Source organism: Chiroxiphia lanceolata, chromosome 10 (genome assembly GCF_009829145.1).
Source record: "Chiroxiphia lanceolata isolate bChiLan1 chromosome 10, bChiLan1.pri, whole genome shotgun sequence".
Taxonomy (NCBI): domain Eukaryota; kingdom Metazoa; phylum Chordata; class Aves; order Passeriformes; family Pipridae; genus Chiroxiphia; species Chiroxiphia lanceolata.
The window spans coordinates 1684059-1693647 of NC_045646.1; the positions used below are offsets into that span (position 1 = coordinate 1684059).

Here is a 9589-nt window from a genome sequence, read left to right on the forward strand (position 1 = left end):
GCTGATATCCCCATCTTATCATAGAATCATGGGATGGTCTGGGTTGGAAGGACCTTAAAGCCCATCCCGTCCCAGGGCAGGGACGCCTTCCACTGTCCCAGGTTGCTCCAACCTGGCCTTGGACACTTCCAGGGATCCAGGGGCAGCCACAGCTTCTCTGGGCAACCTGTGCCAGGGCCCCTCCCAGCCAAGAATTCCTTCCCAATATCCCACCTAAATCCCACCTGTGCACAGTTGAGGCTCACTGGGTTTTCCATTCTTCCCTTTTTAAAAGCAGGAGCGATGTTTTCCTATCTTCCTGGATGCTTGGAAACTGTTTTCCAGGCTTAAAATCGAGAGGAATTAACATTTCCTACAGACTGATAACCCCACAGCCCCATCCCGGATTCCTTTTCCGTTGGATAACAGAACTGAGCATGGGGGGCTGCTTAATCCAATATTTGAGTGAGGTAGTTTAGTGATTGTATTCTTAAATATCTTGGAATCTGTTCCTGGGAATTTGGGGAAGGCTGTCAAAGCTGCCCCGGAGCTTTTGATCCAAGAGTTGGAATCCCATCCAGGCCCAGCACTCCGAGATGGCTGAGCACTTCCAGCAAGTGTTTCCACACTAATTAGCTCCCCAGGGATGGGATGGGAGCACAGGGAGCCAGCTTTGCTCTTCCTTCCATTGGCATTCCGGGAGTGTAGAGCTTCAAATCCCAAACTGGAGCTGATCCCCAGCAATGAGGAATCTGCTGTTTCTGGGGTACAAAAACCCTCTCGGTGCACAGTGGGGGTGTTTTACCCACCCTTTCAGGCCTCACAAAATCAGATTACAGGGAAAAGACTCTTGTTAGCCCAGTGCTGCTCAAAAGCCTTAAAGAATTCAAGACAGAACCTCGATTTTGGGAGGATGTGATGACACAACGTGCACAAAACACATCCCTCTGATGGGAGACCTTAAGGTCTGACCCAAGGACAGACCTTAAAATACCTTTTCTTTGACAGGAGGCAGATTGTGCCCTGGTTGTGGCTCAGGAGGAGTTGCCTCCACTGCAGATGTGCCCTGGAGAAGAGGCAGGAGATGTGCCCAGCTCTTGTCCCTTGGTCTGGCTGGACCACCTTTCTCAACCCCTGATCAGACAACCAAGGGCCAAAGCTCAGAAAACGCAGCAAAAATATGGCTGTTTTTTATTCCTTTTATTATATATTCAGCAGATGGGAACTGCTCCTCCAGAAGGAGCTGGTTAAACCATTTAAATGGTTTTTAAACCTATTTAAATTCAATGTACAGACACGTATGGCTGGATGTGTATTTAGTGCAGCTCCCAGACCACACTGTGTGTATCTTGTCCCACTAATTAGCTGGGTGAGAAAAAGTATTCCTTTAGCTTTGTTGATTTAATTCCTGATTTAATTCCTGGCTTTAGGGCTGTTTACAAGAGGGTTCCCAGGCAGTTTTGGGGTGAGGGGTGGGAATGCAGGAGCTCCTGGGTTTTGGCTGACTGGCTGCTTTCAAATCTGCTGCTTGGGCAGAGAGTGCTCATTATTTAAGGACTCAAGTAGGAATGCAGCAGATTGGATCCAAGGAGCTTGCCCAGATCCTGGATTTCCCAGCCAGAGCTGTTTGCATCCTTCCTGCTCTCCCAGGCTCCGAGCAGGAACCAGCTCAGCTTCCTTTCCATCTGCTCTCCCAGGGCCACCCAGCAAACTCTACCCGTGGTTGTGCTGCTGGTCACGAGCTCTTGGGAGCCCAGGGAAGGGCACCCACCTCTCCTGGGATGGGCAGGGAGGGTTTTCCTGCCTGGAGAGGTGAGGAGGAGGGGCTGGAGCACAGGAGACCAAAGAGCTCCACGGAGAACTGGGGTTTGGAACTGTGAAAAAGCACCAAGGGGTGGTTTTCTCCTCTTGGCATCAGATTTGGGAATGAACAGAGGGATGTGCTGCCCGAGGCAAGAACTGTGGAACTTTCCAGCTTTACTTTGGGCTCAGAAATGAGGATTTCTGGCCGAGATCAGATAGATGTACACCTTTAGCGGGACATGGTGGGAGGCAGTTGTGCAGCCTCCTGGGGAATGTTTCGTGGTGCCTGGCAAACTCTTCTTGGAAAAGGCTTAGAAAGATATTATTTGAGATGGATTTTTCTCCTTTTAATGTGGCAACTTAACTCCTGCAATCACCTGCAGCCTCTGCAATGCCCAACTCCAGTGGTGAGCAACGTTCAGCCTTTGGAAAAATCCAGATTTCTCAGTGATTCAGTTTATTCTTCCTTTAAACAAACTGGGTGTTTAAAAAAAAAACCAGCGTTTTCACCCCGGGTGTTAAAGAGCAGTGCTCAGGCTTTGTTTGCAGGAAAAAGTGAATATTTATTTCTTAGTTGATCAGGAACTCAAAAAGACTCTTTAAAAACTTGGTTTGGTGTAAGTAGGGAGGAGGACAATCACTGTCCTGGCACCTGAGGGGCTTGGGGTGGGCAAAAGTCACCTGGAAGGGATGGAGGGAAGGGATGCAGATGGAGATGGTTCTTTCTGCATCAAATGGAGCTGATCTGTCCACAGCAAGTAGCTCCTCCTTCCCTGAGCTATAGTTAGCTGACTTTGAATTCCACTATGTGGCACTTAATTTTAATTTCTGCTAAAAACTGGATAATAAAAATGGGATCTGTTCCTAATGGGGCATTATTATCTTACAGAGAATTTCTGGTCAGTCATTAATTATCCCAGGATACCCAGGGCTCCCTTTCTTGCAGAGGAAAAGCCACATCTCTCCCATGATGTTTTTGAGGACAGGTTGGTATCAGAGGCCACCACAGGTCTTGTGTGATTGTATTTTGCTGCAGAGTCTGATTTGGGGTCCCTCTCTCAGAGGGATCAGCAGCCTGTGGGATGTGCCAGGAGGACGTGGATCCTGGGATCACAGGAGCTCATCCTGGGCACAGGGAGGACCAGGATCCCAATGCCCCCAGTCCAGGCCCTTTGTCTGGAGGAAGAAGCAACAAGAATCAGCAGCTGCTTAAAAAAATTTGGGGCTGATACCCGGGCAAAACCCCACTTCCATGAGAAGCAAAGCCAGAGGAAAGTCCTTTTGCCTCCCTGCACGTGGATTCCTGCACGAGATGGCTCAGCCCTGGTAGGCAGATGGTGCAAGAATTGCTGTTTACTTTGCTATTTCTTCTTCTAAATTGTTTTTATTTTAGTGTGTGAAAAAGGGATCGTGAACAAAACCTGGTTAAACTCAAATCTTCCTAACAGAGGGTGTAAAACCCATGGGAGGTTACAATGGGGGGATCAGGGGGATGCAGCAATGCCAAAGACCTTGTTTCGTCTCTTTTTTTTTCCATAAACAAATGACAGAAAGGAGAGTTGGGGTGTTGTTAAAGCACTTGGCTCAAAGAGCAGCTTTCTAATGGTCTTCTTATTCGAGGGAAAAATTAAACTTGTCTCTACCCAATATTCTCCAGATTGGAAACGCAGCTTTTTATGGACAGAACTTCAGTGCTGGCATAAAAACCACGTCTGGAAACCAAAATGGGAACCAAAGGCCGAGTTCAGAAATCGTGGAATCATGGAATGGTTTGGGTTGGAAGGGATCAAAGCTCCTCCAGTGCCACCCCCTGCCCTGTGCAGGGACACCTGGCACTAGCCCAGGTTGCTCCATCCCTGTCCAAGCTGGCCCTGGACACTTCCATGCTGTCCCTGGTGCTAAGGAAGGTGTGGGATGTGTGGGTGCAACATTCCCAAGCCTTCCTGGGCACAGGGATTTGATGTTTCCCCCATGGTGGGTCCTCCAAGCACAGAATGCCAGCCCACCATAACTTTTTGGCCCTGAAACTGGGTGTTGGCCCCATGGGAGGAGTGGAATTGCCTCATTTTGATTTGTTACTGTATTATAGAAATTTCTCTCAATCCTGTTTCTCTCTGCAAAGCAGCTCAAGGAGGGACAGAGTGTTTTTCAGTCAATCATCTGCTGTTATAAATGGAAGGGAACTCTGTGAAAGGTCTAGAGGCAGAAATCCAATGCTCTAAGGGGAAAAAACCAGCTCAAGTGCAGGGAAGGGATGTGTAACAGAGCCCTTAAAGCGTTTCACCTCAGGCTGAGGTGGTTTGAGTTCTGCCTCAGCTCTGAGAAACAGGTGTGAAGATAAATGAAGGGCTGGAGCTGGAATTAGGGCTGTGCTGGTTGTTGGGACACTTGGCTGAGGGCAGGGATGGACACAGCAGGATCCAAGAAAAGCAGGGAAAAAACCCAACCTCTGAGCAAAACTTGCTTTGTTCTTTTTCCAACCTTAATGGTTTTGTGATGTCTCAGAAGCTTTGTTACATCCTGGTGATGATCCCTTCTCAGTCACGGGGGGACAGAAGATAGATTAAAAGAAATAACTATCTACTGAGCATGCTATGTATTTTTTTCAGAGCAATTGTGATTTAGACAGACTCCAGCTCAGGAAAATCCCTTATTTAGCCAATCCTCACCCCCCTGGCTCGCTCCCACCCCTCCTCCCTCTGCCCAGCCCCTCGGAGCCGGGAACTCCAACACTCTCCAGCAGCTTCAGCATCTTCCCCATCAAAAAGTGCATCTCCCTTTTCAGCTGCCAAAATATTGGACAGAAATAGGTGTTCTAAAGGCATGAGTGGAGCAACAGGGAACTTGTCTGAGTACTGGATGGAGTCCTTGAGAAACTCTCTGTGCCCCAGGAGGGTGAGGAGCCTGTGGAGTCAGGAACTGGTGACATAAGATACATGATCCCACCTTTCCCGGCTCTCTCAGGCTTCACTTCTTCCATGGAATCAAAGATTTCATCCATTTTTATAGCCCTGATGTAATTCCTTAATTTTTGGTGAGTGGGTTGTTAGATGGTGAAACTCTCTGGAATTGCAGGATGGCTTGGGCTGGGATCTAAGGTTAGGCTTTAAAGAACCTTAAAGATTAAATATTGGGAAGGAATTCCTGGCTGGGAGGGTGGGGAGGCCCTGGCACAGGTTGCCCAGAGAAGCTGTGGCTGCCCCTGGATCCCTGGGAGTGTCCAAGGCCAGGTTGGACGGGGCTTGGAGCCACCTGGGCTAGTGGAAGGTGTCCCTCAGCTTTGGAGCTGAGCTCTGGAGAGGATCCAAAGGCCATGGCATCGCTGCCATTGAGGATTTCTCTGCTCCTAAACATCCCCAAATATTTTGCTCTTTGTGTCACAGAGCTCTTCCCCCTCCCTGGGCTTTGTGTCACTAATGAATTCCTGGTTGTTTGTTCCAGTTTGATTCCCTGCCCACACAGGGCTGGTTTATTCACAAACAGGGAAGGATCCCTCCAGTCATTCAGCTTTGCTCAACTCCTCACTCTCATTTGTTGGCTAAATTAAAACCCACCCAAACCTGCAGGATCCTCACTCCCAGTCTGCAGAGCTGTAATTAGGAGGAGCTATATTTATATTTATATTTACATTTACCCAGGCACTGCCTGAACTTGGGAGCCCCATTTTCCAGGAGTGTGTTATCAGGGCAGGGAATGAAAGCAGCTGAATTCAGTCCCTCAGTCACACAGTTTAACCCACACTGTGGGGAGCCTTTTTTTTTTTTTTTCCCTTCCTTTTTCCTGCCAAGAAAGTGTTTATTTACAAATTTTCCCTGAGTTGACATTCCCTTTGCATCCATGGCTGGAAAACCTCTGAACACAGCAGACTGCACATCCCTGATGTGCTGGGGTTCAGTGGGAAGCATCAAAATTAAGCATTTTCACTCCCAGCATTTCAAGCCACCAATTTTTGCATGTTCTAGAAATTCAAATTTAGACACTTTCTTAGTGACCCATAGGGAGTCCTTTGACCTATGAAAAATTTGGAGTTATTAATATTTTTGTTTATTATCTTAACTCTGGGCTTGTTTATTTTCCCCTTATTGCCTGAAAAAGCATAAATATTTGGACAAGTTTAGTCTCAGCTCACTGACACTTTCACCACGTGCCTGAAATCATCTGAATTATCTCCATAAAACGCATTTCAGCTTCTTGGCAATAATAGAAAAAACCCTAAAGAAATTTGTTTATGTGCCTAAAGAGTGTTATAAAACCCCGGAAAGCCACTTTGAGGCAGAATAGGAATTTGAGTTGCCACTGTGTGTGTGTCTGTGTGTGGGTTTAATACAATTTACAGCGAGCTGATGGAACGAGCTATTTGAAGTTTGTGCTGGCACCTTGGCTTCCTTATATATATATAAATAAAAATATATTATTTATATATATATAAATAAAAATATGTTATTTATATATATATAAATAAAAATATGTTATTTATATATATATAAATAAAAATATGTTATTTATATATATAAATAAAAACACATTATTTATATATATAAATCAAATTTACATCAAGCTGATGGAATCAGCTATTTGAAGTTTGTGCTGGCAAATATATATATAAAATGTGGATATATATATATAATATATATGAATAGAATATATGTGTGTCTATGTGTGTCCATACCTACCACACGATTTAATTTTGGCTCCAGCATTGTTCCTGACCAAACGGGCTGCACGTCTTTGCCGCCTGTAAATCCAAGTTTCCCTTCATTCCCGCGGCTGCTCGGCTCGGAATGACAGCGAATCCATCCCTGCGCTGGAGAGTTGCCAGAAGTTTCTCATCTCGCTGGCTGTGGGCTGCGAGCTCCCGCTCTGGCTCTCTCTCTCTCTTTTTTTTTTTTTTTTTAATTTTTTTTCCCCCTCTTTGAGGTTTTTCTGGTGCCTCCAGAGCGAGCTCAACTCCGAGGTTCGCAGCTTTCCCTCCCTCCCGCTATTCCAGCCCCAGCCTGGGAGCAGCCGGGAGTGTGGCCGTGGGATTCCTGCCTTCCTTCCCCGCGGGTGGAACTTCACGATGCGGCTGGTAAGGGATTTCATTCTCTAAATAAAGCCCTAAACCTCCCCCTTCGTGCAGCTTCGGGGGGTTTTGGAGAGCGCGGCTTCCTCGGAACTCCTTAAATCCGGGATGCCGGGGGGCGGCGGAGCCCAGCGGGACATGGATGCTGTTTGTTTTACTCGCCAGCCAGGGATGCACGGGCTGATTTCCTTAAGGAATCGTGGATCAGGCAGCACTTTTTCCTTGAGGTTCGAACAAACGGAGCTTAGCAAGACGCGATTCCTAAGGTGTGAGTTTATCGGGGAAGCTGAGATGTGGGGCTGGGAAAGGGGAGAAGCATCTCCGTGTGGGGACAGTTTGGAGAAGATGCCTGGGAATTGGGAGGGCTGTGCCGACCGCTGGCCACGCTGCCGTGCCGGGATTTCTCCGGGTTCAACAGCCTTTTGCCTTTGGCTCTGCAATTATTGGGGGAAAAACCGTGGCTGCGGTTCGCGGGGTGACACCACGGGGGGCTCAGCCTCGGGATTCCGCAGGAATCCGAGCCCTGGACGCAGGAATCCGAGCCCTGGAATAGCAGATCAATGCAGGGCTCCCGGAGCCAAGAGTTCAGCTGTTCGTGAGCGGGGAAAAGCTGCGGGCTGTGCCGGGAGCAGCGCGGGGAGCGGGGCTGGATCCCGATGAAGTCATCCAGGGAACGCGGCGGGACCAATCCGGGCTCCCCCGGTGGGCAGGGGACTGAAGTCATTCAGCTCGGATTGATCGAGCCTTTATTTTTGGCCTTCCTGCCCCAGGAGTTGTAACAGGCAGAGATTCACAGATTTCCAGCTGGTTTAGGGGCGAATCCTGTGTTCTCTCAGCAGAGCTTCCCTCAAGAGCAGCTCCCCCCGGGTGTTCCTGGACATCCCAAACGGGGCACCCTCTCTGTCCAGGGCACAAACAGCCCACGAGGCTTTTCCAAACACTGCTGGGATGTGTCCACAGCATTCCAAGGCTATCCAGCAGAATGGGATGGATGGAAGTGGCTGGATGGAAATACCACAGGGTGGAAACTAAACCGGGGGGGTTTTAACTCCGAGGAGACAGAGCAGAGGAACAGGAGACACCACAGGGAGTCCCAGCTGGCTGGGAGTGTTTCCTCAGGCATTCCATGGGCAGGGATCCGACCCAGGGGGTGAGGATCCCTCCTGCCCAGACAATCCCTCCTCTTAACCCAGTGGGAAAGGAGGAGGAGGAGGTTTAGCATATCGGTATTGATGGATCTGCCACTGCTCCCAGCTCTCGTGTGGGTGGGTGGAAAGAAGCAAATATTGAATTATCCTTTCGACAAAGCTGGAATTAATCTGAGCTTTTATGTTTTCCAGGACAACTTGTCAGACAATGTAAACTCATTTGCTAAATTGCACAGGAAAAAAAAAAAAAAAGGCTGCTTTAGGAATACCTGATTTACCTAGAGCTGGATGTGTTTTCATTCCTTTTGCTGCCTTGGTTCAAGTTTTTCAGCTTTCCAGTAGGTCGGAGGAGCTCCACAGGAGTCTTATAAATAAAAGAAATCCATAAAGAATTTCCCTGGGCAATGAGGTGCTGGGACTCACTTCATGTTCTCAGTGCAGCTCTGGAAAAGCCTCTGGCTTTGTGTCCAACACTTCCCCCCCCGCCTGCACTGTGCATTTCAAAGAACAGATAGAATGTGAGACCTTCCCTTGCTTTAAATCTCTGGCCTCTTAAAACTCCGATTTTATGTCGTTTGAGGCCCCTGCAGGTTCTCACTCCTGCAGTTTGTGGACTCCTGCAATCTCAACAAAACCCAGGGGACCATTTCTATGCCCAAGGGCTAAATCCTTGGTTTGTGTTCAGAAGCTTGTACAGGCCTGAAACACGGGGCTGAGATCAAATGCAAGGCAGGTGTTTGTACTTACAGCAATTTCCCTGGATGCCACAGAAAATACAGTAGTAAATGACATATTGGTTGTGCTGTGCTCTCTGAAGGTGAAATTTTACTGTTTTGGGTACCTGTGGCTCTTAAGTGTCCTGATTTCAGCTGGGAAAACACACTAAACCAAATATTCAACACTTTTGACATCTGAAAAACCTGCATTGTGACATCCTGGAGCACCAGGAGGGCCAGAATTGAGGTGGGCAGGAGATGTGGAACCCCCAGCTGTTGTCCCAGCTCACTGTGATGTCCCCTGAGCAACAGGGGCTGGCACCTGGGTCCAAACTGCTCCTCTGCACCAGCCTGGATGGGTAAATACAATGTGCACAATGACCCAGGTACCCCTGGGAATGTCCTGGGAAAAAATAGGGATGTCTGGGGTTTAACTGGAGTTTGGTCACGGGGTGAAGGCAGCTCTGCTTGGGAAGGATGTGGAGACAGTTTCATTTAGCAAGATCAGAGAGTCTAAAAAGTGGTTTTGAGATGAAAAAAAGAAAAAAAGCAGTGTTTGGGAAAATATCTGTGAGGGAAAGATCAGCTCTTCTTCAGCACCTCTGTGAGGAGGGGAGTCAGCTGAGCTGAGACAACACTTCATTTAAAGGGATGGTGAAGGAGTGGAGCCCTCAAGCTGGCCTTAGGAAAACTGGGAATGGTGATAAATGGGTGTTGGGAGAACCAGGCTGCCATGGCAGACACTGAAATGGGCCATTAAATTGGAGGAGATGGTCCAGACTGAGCTGTGAGGAGGCAAAGAGGAAAGGAGCTCCCAGCCCGTGGCACTGGGGGGGATTCCCCAGGCAGTCTGAGGATGGATTTAGTAACACCTGGAAACA

At 48.2% G+C, this 9589-nt stretch overlaps 1 long non-coding RNA gene across 1 annotated transcript; it reads right to left on the reverse strand.

Moving 5' to 3' along the window:
- Positions 1-7645: 7645 nt before the first annotated feature.
- Positions 7646-8910, reverse strand: LOC116791843. The gene is made up of 3 exons (XR_004358884.1): positions 8834-8910; positions 8271-8356; positions 7646-7845 (listed from the first exon to the last, which is right to left on the reverse strand). It is a non-coding gene; the product is annotated as an uncharacterized LOC116791843 (long non-coding RNA).
- Positions 8911-9589: the final 679 nt, after the last annotated feature.